General features: G+C 41.2%; 1 protein-coding gene across 16 annotated transcripts in view; it reads left to right on the top strand.

Moving 5' to 3' along the window:
• Positions 1-15,002, top strand: part of ZNF366 (zinc finger protein 366) — a 67,386-nt gene that overhangs the window by 16,102 nt on the left and 36,282 nt on the right. For 3 of the 16 annotated variants that reach the window (XM_027604565.2, XM_027604552.2, XM_027604562.2), the window contains exons 2-3: positions 5,013-5,146; positions 7,903-8,030. The exons of 3 other annotated variants lie outside the window; for them this stretch is intronic. The gene's annotated coding sequence lies outside the window, so the exon portion shown is untranslated. Of the gene's footprint in view, positions 1-5,012; positions 5,147-5,181; positions 5,367-7,902; positions 8,031-15,002 lie in introns of those variants that run through there. 10 more of the 16 variants (XM_027604567.2, XM_027604558.2, XM_027604555.2 and 7 more) reach the window with 9 other exon arrangements.

The following is a 15,002-nucleotide window of genomic DNA, read 5'->3' as shown; positions in this document are numbered from 1 at the left end:
AGGACAGATAACCTGGTAAAGAGTAGTCAAAACTGGAATCCCAGGAGATGTCTGTGCCCTGATTCCAGCTCCAGAATGGTAGCATGACGCGGCAGGGTGGCGCATATCTATGGTTGGATATTTTCAGAGTTCATTGTTTTTATTTTCTCACTGATTTCTTTGATAAGACCCCTAGCTCCTTTCTCTTTTACAAATTTCAGATAGGAGGTTCTCTGCCCATCCTGGGAATTCCCCACTCTAATCCACTCAGGCTCTCTCACTTTTGAGAGCATATTAGGGAATTAAGAAGTCTTAAAGTTCATTTTCATTCTTTCTTAATTGAAAATCACTCTCTACAGAGTAGCACAGCTTAGGACTGATCAGGAAGGGCTGAGAAGGATCACAAAGCAGAGAAATTTGGTGAAGGTCAAAAGAGCTAGCATTTACTTAGCACCAGCTATGTGCCAAGCAGACTACCTATCACGTATCACATTCTAATCTTTCTCCAGATCCACGAAGGAGTCTATTAGTCAGGGTATACTAGCCTATGCCTTAATAACAAACAACCTTCAAATTGCCATTGCTTAAAAAAAAAGAAAAAGGAAAAAAGAAAGAAAACAAGGATTTATATCTTATTTCTATTACATGGCTCAACTGTAGCTTTGTTCCAGGGCATCTTAACTTTAGACCTGAGGCTGACAGAATAGCTATTATTGGAAATGTTTCAGGTTGCTATGGCAGGCATGAACTACTTCTCAAAGATTCCACAAGGAAATGACACATGTCACATATGCTCACGTTTTGTTGGCCAAAGCAAGTCTCAAGGCCATGCCTACATATAAAGGGAAGAGAGAAATGCAATCCAACTATATGTGCAGGAGAGCTAGAAACATCTGGTCGATAAAGTGTTATTATAGCTGAGAAAATGGATGCTTAGGAAAGTCAGTAGGTGGTGGAGTTAGAACTCCAAGCCGAGTTTTGTGACTTGGTCTCCTGGGCTCTCTACTCTCCTACAGCAGGTACGTTCTATAAGCACGTTGTCACATACGTGGTGCTGTACCTTCTCTCCAAATAAAGTGTCCCTGGGGCTTAAGAAGGAAGTGTGCACATGCACCTGGGTATGAACAGGTTAGAGTCAAATCAAAGTTAATGCGACTCAGCCTTTACTTTATTGTACCAATTTCTACTCTCTGTAAAGATCTTTACCACACTTGGCATGAAATCATTATGTAATAGAAGTTTCATCTTTGAACACATGCCAGATTTTTGTTTTTAATCATAGTTTCAAGTACAACAGGTTTCTTTGCTTATTGCCTTTATTTGCTATTTAATGAGAAAAGGGCCACTCTGCCCTTAGTTTGGTAAGGTTGCTGCCTGGTGGATGTTCAAGGTCAAGGGGAAAGGATGTCCCAGTCTCCCTCTATTACTTTCAAGACAATCTCTAGAAAAAAAAAATCTTGCTCAAAGAAACAAAATAACAAGACTGATTCTACCAGCCCTTAGAAAATCAATCCCAATATTTCATCTCCCTGGAGCCCAGACGAAGGGCTATGCTATGTTAGTTCTCCTCAGACTTTTCTAATCCAAGTACCCCTAATGAGAGAGGAAAATAAATCCCAAGTGGTCTACCACAGGTGCAATTTCAGACTTTAACCAGTCCTGGGTGCGTGCGTGTAGGTTTGCATTCTGCTCCATAACATATCCACATTTGTTTGCATGTAAAATGTTTTAAATCACTCACCACTACATAAAATTGATAGGCCAGAAAAATATACTTATTCTTGATTTTCACCACTCCCTAGGAAACTGACCTCAAGCCTTCCCCATCCATGAATAATAATATGCTTATCACCTGAAAATGGGCCCCAGAGGGGCAGGGATAAGGATTACTTTTAGGCTGGGGATATGGGAGGTTTCCCTTGGCAGCTAGAGTACCCCTAGAAACCAGGAGAGGATAAAGGCGAGAAAAGGAGGAAGAAGGGGGGGGGCGCCTGGGTGGCTCCGTTAAGCGTCTGCCTCCGGCTCAGGTCATGATACCAGGGTCCTGGGATCAAGCCCAGCATCTGCGATGCTTCTCAGGGAGCCTGCCTCTCCCTCTCCCTCCCTTCTGCTCTCCCCCTGCTCCTGCACTCTCTCTCTCAAATAAAATATTTTTTAAAAATGAGGAAAAGGAGGGATAGGGGAGAAGGGAGAAGAAGACCATGAAATGGTATCTGGAAGCAAAGAGAAGCCAGCACAGCCATGGCAGCAAGTTACAAATATGGCTTTAAAAAGCACATGGAAAGAACTGAAAACTAATTTATTAAGTCAGTTGCTAAAGAATAACATTTTTATTGGTTATATTTCCTTATCCATTAAAAAAGCAAAGTGCTTTGCCTGAAGCACAGCTAGCTAGAGTCTAAGCAAATTATTTAACCTTGCTGGTTTCTGAGCCATAAAGCATGAACTCAAGTGCTGCTCAGCCTAATGAGTATATAGTTTGCAAAACTCTTTGAAGACAGAGAGTGCAACTGAAGTATTATGTATTATTAAATAAAATGCCTACTTAGGAAGGGAACTCTCCATTAGCATTATATGTGCCTTAACTAGTAGTCAACACCTGGTAGAGCTAGAAGTCAAAAATTTTTTGACATAAGCAACCCAGGCACTGATCACTTAAAATAGAAAATAAGAGAACAAAGAAACAAGCCCGGGCAGTGACAAATGGCAGGCAGCATTAAGGCATTGGCTTGGTTCAGAGAGAGATTCCTGAGCTAAAGAAGGCCTCATTTACTGGAATGGAAAAATATAGGGCCAGGAAATTGCTCAGAGGTCTTCTGTCTCTTCCTGCGCACATGGAGGTGCACTGTGCTACTGTTTTGGATCAGAATCTCAGTTTTGGAAATAGCCTGAGTTGTGTCCTTGGAAAGTGAGAGGGTTGTGTGGTGTATTTGTGTGTGATGAAGGAGGGGGAGGAGGAGAGGATATTGGGAGGAGACATTTAGATGCTCTCTGGAACCAAACCATTTCCTTGGGCCTCATAGACAGTTACCAGAATGACACTGGGAAACTGGGCAGATGATCCAGGCTAAGGGAACCTCCAAGATTCCTGAACCAGCTCCAAGGTAGAGCCAAGTCAGCCTGCTGACAACAAAGGCCACTTCTGAACGTTCACATTAGATGGCTGATTTCGAGCCTGCCTATTTCTCAGCATGGGCTGAGTCTTGGTTTTTCATTCAACAAACATCTATTAACCGATTCCAGCAGACACTGTTATAGGCACTGGGGATATATCAGGAAACAAAAGACAAACATCTCTGTGCTTATGGAGCCTGCATTCTAGTGGACGGAAATGAACACTAAATAAAATAAATAAGTTACATGTTAAAAGGTATGGAGCATTACAAAGCAGGAAGAAAGAGTGAATAGGGAGTACGAGTGCTGAGGGGGGCAGGGTTAGGGTGGCCTCAGTGAAAAGGTTGTACTGCACAAAAACTTGAAGGAAGCAAAAGAGAGAACCATGTAGATATCTGGGGAAGAGCTCTCCAGGTAGAAAGAGAAGCAAGTGCCAAGATCTGGAAGTGGGAGACTGCTTTCTGTGGCCAATGGGGTTGGAGTGGAGTAAGCAATGGAGGGTGTGGTAGTGTATGCTCTGTTGGGGGCGGGGTAAGTATAACATGGATAGCCTTGGATGCCACTGGGTGGACTCTGGCTTTTCTTCTTCTTCTTCTTCTTTTTTTTTTAAGATTTATTTATTTATTTGAGAGAGAGAGAGAGCGAGAGAGCACTCAGAGGGAGAGGGAGAAGCAGGCTCCCCGCTGAGCAGGGAGTCTGATGCGGGGTTCCATTCCAAGACCCTGGGATCATGACCTGAGTTGCAGGCAGACGCTTAACCGACTGAGCCACCCAGGCGTCCCTACTTTGGCTTTTATTCTAAAATAAAAGATGGCGGGAAAATTTTAGGCAGGGGAGTGACAAGATCTGACTTACATTTTAATAGAATCAATTTGACTAGTGTGTTGAGAGTAAGCTAAAGGGAGCCAAAGTTTGGAAATGAGGAGAAGAGCTAGGAGGCTATTAGGAAGTGATTTTCCACTGATTTTAGAGTAAAAGGCAAAGTTTCTGGGGGTGCCTGGGTGGCTCAGTCAGTTAAAAGTCTGACTCATGATTTCGGCTAGGGTCATGATCTCAGGGTCATGAGATCTAGCCCCACATCGGGTTCTGGGCTTAATGGGGAGTCTGCTTGGGATTCTTTCTCTCTCCTTCTGCCCCTTCACCTGCCCTCTCTCTCTAAAAATAAATAAATAAATCTTTACCAAAAAAATAAGCCAAAGTTCCTAGAAGAAGCCTGTTGTGGTATGGGCCAGGGTAGGGGCAGTGCAGGTGGTGAGAAAGGGCTGGAATCTGCATGGACAATGAAAACAGAACCCAGAGAATTTGGTAATCCATATACTTGGGAACTTAAGAGGTCTGTCCAGGACCATGTCAGTGAGCTGTGAAGGAATGGTTATGAAGGATGTACCCTCTTCCCTTCCAGTAAAGGAAGAAGAGGCAGGATTCTCGTTGGTTCAACCACCTTGCCTTTTGTCCTTTATCCTTCATGTAAATTGAGGGCCAATTTTGTGCCAAGCACTGTGCTGGGATATAGCAGTGAATGTAAATAGGATTACTGCCCTTATAGAGCAAACAGTTTACAAAGGGAGTCAGATGTTAAGTGAATAATCACACACATAAATGTAAAATGACTACTCTGATATACGCTGAGTGTCAAAATTGGTTTATCTGCCCTGGTCAGGAGGTGCTGAGGAAAGAACACTTGAGCTGGGATCTGAATAGACACATGCCAACCACACAAAGATGGCAGAGGGAGGAGAAGAGTGTCCTAGGCAATGGGAATGGCATGTACAGAGGTTCTGGAGGGAGGGGGAGCACAGTATGGATGAGGAACTGAGAGAACACCAATGTGAGTAAAATGTAGAGTTTGGGGAATGTGAGCAAAATGCAGCTGGAGAAATGGACAGGGTCAGACTGTTGGGCTTGTGGGCCATGTTCAGATTTTGAACCTCATCCTGGAATCAATGGGAAACAGCTGGAGGCCTCAAAGCAGGGGAATGATGGTCCTACGTGCTTGCTGAGTGAAGTAAGAGTGATGCTGAAGGCCAAGTACGAGACAAAGGCAGAAGCTCAGGTGAGTCAGTGCTTGGTGCTCCTGTGGACCTGGGAGAGAGCTGGGAGGTCATGATGAGAAGAGAAGAAAGATCAAGATCCGAGAGCTATTTAGAAAGTAGACCCGGGTTTGGATGGCCCAGTGGTGTGTTCCCAGTTCTTTGTTTCAGATACTTGTACCAGTGGATGTAAGACTCTCCTATTTGTAGAACTCACCTACCTGTATTAGACCAAGCCACAGGGTAAGTTGGAAAATCTATTTTTCTATAAATATTTCAAAAAGATAAGATTTACTGTAGGATGGTTTAATGTCTGGGCTTACCAGAAAGAGAGGGTGAGAGAGATGACTGTCCCTAGCCCTCTCCTGGCTTGGTTGTATAATGAATTAATGTAGTCCCAGCATTGTACAATAGAAACATAAAATAATGCAAGCCACAAATGTAATTTTATATTTGCAAGTAGCTATATTTAAAAAAGAAAAAAAAAAGCCCAGATGAAATTAATTTGAATAACCTATTTTATTTAACACAATAAATCAAAATATTGAGACATGTAACCACCAGAATAATTATTGAGATAATTTCTTTTTTTTAACTAAATTTTTAAAATCCAGTGTGCTTCTACATGTACAGCATGTCTGCATTTTGATTAGCCAATTTCATGTGCTCAAAAGCCACATCACACATGGCTAGTGAGTACTGAACTAGATCACGTAGCTCTAAACCATTAAAGCAGCCACACAGATCCTAAACCCATGTACAAAACACTGAAAATATAGGTCCTTCTATAGGAGTTTAAAAAGGCAAGTAATACTTTAAATAGAACTTCTTAAATTTCAAAAGCAATTAATTTGTGATTAACTATATGAATTCAAGGAAGTTGGTTTTCTCTTCCATGCCTCAGTGCCCAGAAAAGAACCACAGTGGGGCTGGATAGTATGTATCAATGTTTTCAATCTTAACAATCACTGGCTCCCCAAGAAGGAAGTCCAAATAGTTTTTCCTCCTCTTTAATTATCATTTCCCAAAGAAATCTTTCCTTCCAAACTTCTAAATTCTATGATAGTTGAAGGTGGGAAATTAGCTAGTTCAATAGTAAGCAGACAAAACTCCAATAATGGTTTTCATTCTGAGGCAAAAAAGTTGGATTTTCTTAGGAAATTTGAATACTAACTGGATATTTATTGATTAAGGAAACTAATGATGTTTTAGATATTACATATATCACTGTGGCTGTGTTTTAAGAAAAAATCCTTATGTTTAAGGGATACATCCTAAAATATATTTATAGATGAAATAATACGATGTCGTGGATCTACTTAAAAATCATCCTAATTAGGAGGTAGGGGAGAAGGTGGGGTTTAGATGAAATAAGATTTGTTGTAATTGAAACTTGGTGTGAGATTCACATGGGGATTCACTGTATTATTCTCTCTACTTTTATAGTTTGAATACTTATGTAATAAACTTTTTCTTTTCCTGAAGGTAGATTTCCAGACTTTCTTAGGTCCTACTAGAGGTAGGATTTTCAAACATTCCCCTTAAATACTGTGTATGCTTCATAGTACAGATGCAAAAGCCTACCTAAGCATCAAGTACAAGTAATTCTTATTTAATAGTGCAGTGAAATAAAGCTGTATGTTTAAGGACCCCGAATTCCCATTGTAGTTTAAATCTCTGGTGTTTTTGGTATAACAAGACTTTACCCTTTCATCCTACCCTTTAGTACTGATTTAGGATCAATATTTATAAGCAAAGCCTGTATCTTCTGTGTCAAGGAGAGCCCCAGACTCTGCCTGAGCCACACTGGGGATCAGGGAGCACAGTGATAAATCATATAGACAAAGTACGTTGCAAACCCAGAATGGTGCAGATGCTTGGCCCACGGGCATTCTTTGCATCATGGAGGCGACATGTGACAGGGATAGGTAGAAACAGAGGAGGGAACTCAGAGGGAATGGAGCTTCAAAGGCCAGAAGACATAACACCTAAGACCCACAAAGGGGGATGTATGAATATAGGTCACTTGTCACCTTAGGTTGCCTGGGCATTTTGTAAATTTCTGGTGTAACACTCTCTCTAAATTCCATGAGAGATTTCTGGCTACCTCCTGTCCACTCAGCCCTCTCGAACATTTGATGGAAAATGAGGAGGCTGGAGTCTACTTCCAAGTTCTTGCCCAAGACATTGTGAGGAGCTGAATAATAAACTGAGAACATAGGACTACCTTGCAGATATGCTGCCTTCAGGCACCCTTGCCTGCTAACATCGGGTCTTCCTGCCTCCAAGTCTTTGGGTGCTTGACCTCTCACCAAGAATTACAGAGCAGGTGCTCATTTTCACGCCCAAAGGAATATCACTGCTAGTGTCTACATAAAAGGATATACAAAGAAAGAGAACAGGACTTAGTCTGAGAATGTTTTCCTTTTGCATTTTCATCAGCCAAAGGAGTATTGAGTTTAGGGTACCAACATATGGCACAAATGTTAATTCTAAGGAAAATTTGGCACACATAATACGCTAAGCCATGCTACTTTCTACACATGTGGTACTTGACTTCAGTGGTGGCAATACCAGTGCCAGATTTTCTTAAATGTCAAGCATTTTAAGAAATGGTTTCTTTGAATTAAAATTACACACCCCCAAAATGGAAATACTACTGAGATGTTTCTAAATAAAATGAGGCAACAGCTGACCAGAGGCCATGGTGGACCGCTGGAGAGCCAAACATCAGCAGAATGGTGTTTTAACTTCTAAGCAATATATTATAATCCTGCAGCGCATTAACCAGATGATAATCTGCAAAGAGTGTCCAAGTCTTTGGGGTAGAAGACTTGACAGTTTTCACTGAAGATTCGACCTGTCCGTTGACAGAATTCACCTGTGCTACCTAAGTCACATGAGCAGGTGAGACTTATCCATGGAAATGATTCCCCCTGTGTCAGCATACTCGGGCATTCAGCAGTCTTCATGGTCAGAACAGTCTGGTGGTGAAATATGCTGAGCCTGGAACCTTAGACTTGTTCTTACTAAGTTTCCCTTGACCACTTTCGTTTATCAAGTTCACTCCAAGTTCAGACCTGATTACCTCAACTCCACTGGCTCATTTTCATCCATATGCTTCTTTTCTAAGTCATCATATACATCACAGATAAAATGCTTGTTTCCAAATTGCTCTGTCTCTGCTTAGGAATCTGTGTCTAGATTTCTAGTTATTCACAAATCCCTTAATATAGGGAGAGACTGAGTGGTATACTTCCCAATGGACTGATAAAAAAAGTACAGGAGGGGAGGAAATTGGGAATGACAAAAGGCTTACAGGAGCCAGTATAGAGTCAAGGTCATCCAGTAGGAAGTAATATATGAACTGAGATTATAGCCACTTGGGCTCTAGAACTTTAAGACTCACATTCTCCCTTTGCCTCTGTCACATGGAAACATTCATACAACCTGAACAAGATGATGCCTGAAATCCTCTCCCATGCTCGAAACATTCTACCAATGAATTCTCTTCATCTCATGGGGTTTTTGTGGGAACCAAATGTAATAATGAGTATGAAAAGTTTTCTTTTTTTTTTTACAACTTGAGAATTATCTCTGTGTTAAGTTACAATATCACAAAATAATTCTCTCAATAAACCTGGAATTATTTTCCATTTCTATTACAAAAATGTTGGGTCAAGTTTAGGAGTTTACTTAATTTCAGGTGGAAAATGAAAGGATCCACAGCAGGTAAAAAGATGCATTGAAGGAAATGAGTAGTTTACGTATAAATTTGACCTTTCTGGAAATCAATTTAGCAATATATATATATGCTAAGACCTGAAAATTCATATCCTTTGACTCAGTAATTCTTTTTCTAGAGACTCTAATCTAAGGAAATGATAGTCAACCAAGATTTATGTATAAACTTGTCTACTGCAGTGTTATTTGCATATTGTATAGAGATGTACAGTAAATAGTAAGTGTTGGAAAAGAAAACATTCATTCATGTAAAAGACTTGAAAGAAACAAGCCAAAATATTAACAGCTACTCTTGGTTGGTGGTATTATTATTTTCATTTTCTTCTTTAAGCATTTCAGTATTAAATTTTATGATGGTAATGAATTCATATTAAAGTCATTAAAAATAAATTGTGTAGAGTTGCTCACCTTCATCTAACTGTGTTGTTAACTCATTTTGTCTTTTAATTCATCTTGATCAATAGCCAGCTTATCTGAACTGTGTTCATGACTTTCTTCTTGTTCTTCTGCTAACAACAACATTCTCTGGGCTTTATATTATGCCTGTTGTTTGCCAGCAGCCTAGAAAGCACCCAGAGAGCAGATTCACCTGTCAGTTTTAGAGTGTCCACATGTGGTGCTCATTCTTTCCTTGAATATCCCATATATTCTTTCTTCTCATGAAGTTCACAAGATATGAATTGGCCTAGGACTCATTTCTTTTAGAATAAGATCTACCAAGCGACACTCTTAAAGTGTGGCTTGCTTGATTCTCCCTAAAAAGTCCCCATGCAGAGGGGCACCTCTGTGGCTCAGTTGGTTGAGCATCTGGCTCTTGATTTCAGTTCAGGTCATGATCTCATGGACCCCCATGTCGGGCTCTGTGCTGGACATGGACCTTTTCTCTCTCTCTCTCTCCCTCCCTCCCTCTCTTAAAAAAAAAGTTCTCAGGTGGAGGCATTATCTGCTCATGAATTTCTCATCAATCCCCTACACAATAGCCTACACAATAGCCTTTTATTCTGAAAAACCAAAGGTTTCAGAAATTATAGGCAATTCTCTAAACTCTAGATCAAATTTACTCACATTGTGTTTTTAAGTGGAATTCACATGAGTTACCTGTTACCAGATAGTAAGTAGAAAGGTGTTTTGTTATTTACTCACTACATTATTCACTCAAACAGTTCCATGTTAAGTTAGCTCCAGCATTTCTTCAATCAGCACAAATGAAGATGAAAACTTGAAGGGGTTATTTCCCAAATAGTCCATCAAATGATGCTATCTATCAAATGTAGCTTTTTTATTAGAAAGCCAGAGAAGGTTAATAATCTAACAGAATCAGCCTGTTGCTAGTAATGGAGACTGGGGAGAAGGGGAGAACGGGAGAAAGAGACAAACTGATCAACTAAAACCAAGTTACCCCCAAACGCTCAAAGTCAAAAAGCTCCCCAAAACAGACAATAACCTATGGCAAAGCCCGTCAAAGAATTCTTTCTTTGGCTAACCCTTCCAAGGAAATAGTCTTTAGCCAGAATCTTCCAGATTCAGTCTTGTAGCATTCAGACTCTCAGAGTAAGCCTGTCAGTATCTTAACTAGCTTTTCCTCACCACCTCATCAGTTTGTCGCACAATTCTCACTCAATTTAGATCCAGCTATTTCTTCACACTTTTACGTTGATTTGGAAAATGTCCTTCACACTTTGGTTGTAGTCTCTCCTCATGAAATGCCATTTGCATTAGGACGATTTAGTTTCATGAATGGATTTTCTTCCTGTGTGATTGTAGCCTTAGATGAGCCTAGGGCCTTGTATACTTCATTCCAGATATTGTTGCAAAACAAGAGTTTGTGAGGCTGCTTCTATCTTCCTCCCTAAATATAAAAGTATTTCTTTCTCCCTTTGTCCAAATTCTCAGATTTGAAATCTTGGTTGTATTTGTATATGGTGTTTTCATAAATTTTAAATTTGAAACAGTCCAATCCCTGTTTCTGGTACCATTCTCTTCCATCATCTACACTGTCTCAGGCAGGTGTGGGCTTATACAGAGATTACACACACCCATGGGCACACACACAACTTACGAATGGCAGATATGATCCTGTATGTTTTGTCAAAACAATTCCATTACTGGCGAGTCCATGAGAATTGGATGTCTGGTGTTACTTGAAACTAGCCAAAAAAAAAAATTTTTTTTTTAGATCTGTCTTTAGAACTGTTCATTTGCATTCCCTTTTGATGGTTTTTGCCAAATTTTCCACTTTAAGTAGTCACATTTGTGATCTGTGGAAGCTCTTAGATATCAAATGATACTGTTTCTCTGTCATATGTTGTAATTATTTTTCCAGTCTGCCATTTCATTTTTAATTTTTTAAATAAGATTTTATTTATTTATCTGAGTGAGCATATGAGTGGTGGGGTGAGGAGAGGGATAAGCAGGCTCCCTGCTGAGCAAGGAGCCTGATGTGGGGCTTGGTCCTAGGATTCTGGGATCATGACATGAACCGAAGGCAGACTGAGTCACCCAGATGCCCCAATTTTACGTGATTTTTGGCATACACGAATTTTTTTCCTTATATCATCAAACTATTCAAACTTTTCTAGTTTTTTTTTAGCCAAGGGCTTTAAAAGGTTACAGGTTTAAGGCAAAGACACATGAAAGCCCTCTTCCCAATGAGTTGGAACTTCAGGCTTCGAATGAAGCTGGTACAATCTTTCCCTACCATGTTGTTGAAACAACTGGGCAGGGGATCAGTCTGGAAGATATGGTTGGATTTACCCTCATCCTGAGGAGAAAAAAGCCACTGTGAAACTAGAGGAATAGAAGTAGGGTGAATGCAGTGTGAGGAGGGACAGCAATGACACTAATGTGTGTGCTTAAGAGTCACTATGTGACCAGAAAGTGGATGACTATTCTGTAACCTTTTCCTAGTTCCTGAGCTTTGGGTTGATTTCAGGGGATTTTGGGGGGGGCCAATTCCTTCCCAGACTTGGGCAATCTGAATGATTCAGTGGCCAGGGTCCCCTGGGTGCAGGGGAATACTTTCAGTGGCCAGCAATGTGGTGAGGGGGTGAAGGGGCCTGCCTCACCACAGCTATGACCAGTTCCCTGACAGATGGCACTGCTGCACATCCATAGAGTGTTTCACCCTTTGCAAGTATCCTTTAGATGCTCTACCTGGTTTGGTTATGACAGTGACTATGCGAAGCAAGGAGGGTACACCAAGGTTTCCTATTCTCTTTTCTACAGACTAGAAGTAAATAGAATATCAAATGTAACTGATTTTCCAAACGTAAGTGAGTTTGTGATTGAGTTATGAAGCAAGATGAGAGGTGTGCGGTCTACTACAAAGGGGCAGCGTGGTCTAACAGGTGTACAGGCAAAGAAGGTGGGCACATCTGGGATGAAATGCCAACTCAGCCAGTTATTTGCTCTTTGACCTCAAGCAAGTGACTTTCCTCTGAGCTTCTATTTCTCATCTATAAAATGGAATAATGGCCTTACAGGATTGATGTGAGGATTAAGTTATATAATGCTCCATCTCCTTCAGGTCTTTTATCGGGTTGGTGCTGTATGTTTTTGAGTGTCACTGTGAAACTTGCATGGAAGGAGTAGTATATAAAGACCCTCTCAGGAAGGGCAGAGCATGAAGAGCCCCTGCACAATGCCTGGCACAGAGTGGGTGTTGCAAGAACCTAACTTCTCTTCTACCATGCCAGCTTCCAAACTCCTGAGAGCTAAGATGCACTTGGAGGCTTTCCTCTGAAGAGTCCTTGTGTGGTTTATAACCCTGCTCATCTAAAAGCTCTTTTCTATCATAACATTTAGAGTGCTGCTGGCATTGAGGATTATGATTCATCGAAAAACTCAATTATTTGCCCAGTAGGCCATTGTATAAGTAGGCTTGATTAGCGTTTGCAATAGCCCATATGTAAATGTAAAAGATCTTGAAAGAGGGTTATTAAAACAAGAGTCCAGCCACAGGCCTCAAGAGAGAGCTCAGTGTCATGGCTAAGAGCAGGAGTTGGCAAACTATGGCCCCCAAGCCAAATCTAACCCACCCCCTGTTTTTGTATATAAAGTTTTATTGGAACACAGCCACTCCCATTTGTTGACATGGCTACTATGGCTGCTTTAGTTACAAGGACAGGGTTGAATAGTTGCAACAGAGACTGTAGGTCTCACAAAGCCAACAATACTTGCTCTTTGACCTTTTAAGTAAAAGTTTACCAATACCTGGCTAAGAGCTGCTACTTTCAGGCTATGTGACCTTAGACAAATAATTTATACTTATTGTGCCTCAAATTCCTTTTCTGTAAAGTAGGGATAGTAATAGTAGTGATTGAATGAGATAATCCAAAGCTTTGCATGTGCTGAGTCCTTGGTTAATGATAGCTATAATTTTACTCATAATCTCATTGATTTATAGCAAAGTCCATTGTGTAAAACTCACCCTGACCCAGGGACCAAAAATCCTGTTTGCTCAACTCCAATTTCAAAGCCCCCGGGCCCACTGCAGATATCAACAGCACCTAAAATAGTCACCTTTTCCTGCCACAATGGCTTTTTAAGAGCAGCCATTTCAATGCCATTAGCTCAGCTTCCGGGATATTAAACACATACTCTACCTTTCCTCCACACTTAATATAGACATTTGGATTCGTGTCACTGAATATTTTCCAATAGTCTGCGTATCCTATCTGGGAGAGGGGGAATTGGATGAGGCATTTGATGGAATTAAATGTCAATAGTATCAGCTGTTCCTTTCTAAAAATACAAGCAAGATATTCTAAAAGGTGTGAACCATCAACCAACGTATAAGGGAAGATTTTGCATTTAGTCACTTATTGTTCGAAAATGAAAAGTTTTTTTTTCGAAGACAATCAAGCTTGACAAACGGCATTAAAAGCCACTAAGGAAGCTGCAAAAACAGCAGCTCCACATTGCTTCCTAAATATAATGGGAAATGCTCTCTCAATGTAAAGAAGAAGTCTTATCCTACAGTCCAATCAGCATATGGAGGTGATTTCCAAGAGAGAAGTGAGAAAAAAAAAAAATCCCACAGCTCAACCTTTCACAAGTATCAGTCATGCAGGGAGAAAACTTTCTTGTACTCTCTTCCGCATTGTCAAGCTTTGCAGGTTAGAAGAGCCGAGAAGAGCCATCCCTATGAGGGACCAAATCTGCAGCCTAACTTCTTAGCAGGTGGCTTGGCAGGGCCTTGGGGTAGGTTGGGGCTTGGGAAGAGAAAAAGGGGTGGGGAACTTCTCTAGTCTGAGACTCATATGCACTCAAATGAGGCACTGGTGGTACCCCACCACCACCAGGTACAGCATGACCTGCCCAGGATGTTTCCCTTTGTGGATTACCTGAGCCCTAAAATAGCCATTGCATGAGTTGTGCCTCATCAACTCAGCCTTGTCATAGAGAAGAATCTTAACACCCCTATACCCCATCCCTAGTAGCCTGATTGTGTGGAAGAAAGGGAAGGATGACTACATGTCACAGGGCTTCTTCCATCAGAATCCTTCCTCTACCACCCTAGGCCCAATCACCTTTCCCTTATTGTAGAGGTTCTGCCATTGATAGACAACAGAGTTTTATCACACGCCTCCCTGAAGTAGTTCTTAATCTTGGATGGCTGTGAGAATCACCCACAGAGCTCTTAAAATACACCAATGCTTGGTCCCCATCCCCAGAGATCCTGATATAATTTAGATCTGGGGAGGGGTCTAGGCATGGCATTGTGTTTAGTCATGGTGGTGGGTGGATACTGTACATTTAAAGGTTCCCAAGTGATTCCCATGTGCTAATCTGCTATGCACAGGGTACTCTTCTTGGTGGGTACAACTGTGAATAGAACAGGCAAGGACCTGGTCTCATGGAGCTTATGGTCTAGTGGAGTAAGACAGAGAACAAATAAATGAATGGCAAAGATTTTTTCTGACTGCCACTGGAAAATAAAGCGTGGGGCCGTGAAAGAGCTGGAGGATGGGAGATTACGTAACTTTAGAATAGTCAGGGCATCATCACTGTAGGGTCCTACTCTGCTTCTTTGCTTATGGTAAGCTCTGTTAGCACTCAGGGCTAGTGGCAGGGCTGTGGTTTAGATGCCTGCTTCTTGTTCAGGACAATTAGTGTCACTGTGTCCCCTGAGCC

Source organism: Zalophus californianus, chromosome 5, assembly GCF_009762305.2.
Source record: "Zalophus californianus isolate mZalCal1 chromosome 5, mZalCal1.pri.v2, whole genome shotgun sequence".
Taxonomy (NCBI): Eukaryota; Metazoa; Chordata; class Mammalia; order Carnivora; family Otariidae; genus Zalophus; species Zalophus californianus.
Note: the sequence above shows the minus strand (reverse complement) of the source record. Positions and strands in the feature narration are given on the sequence as shown.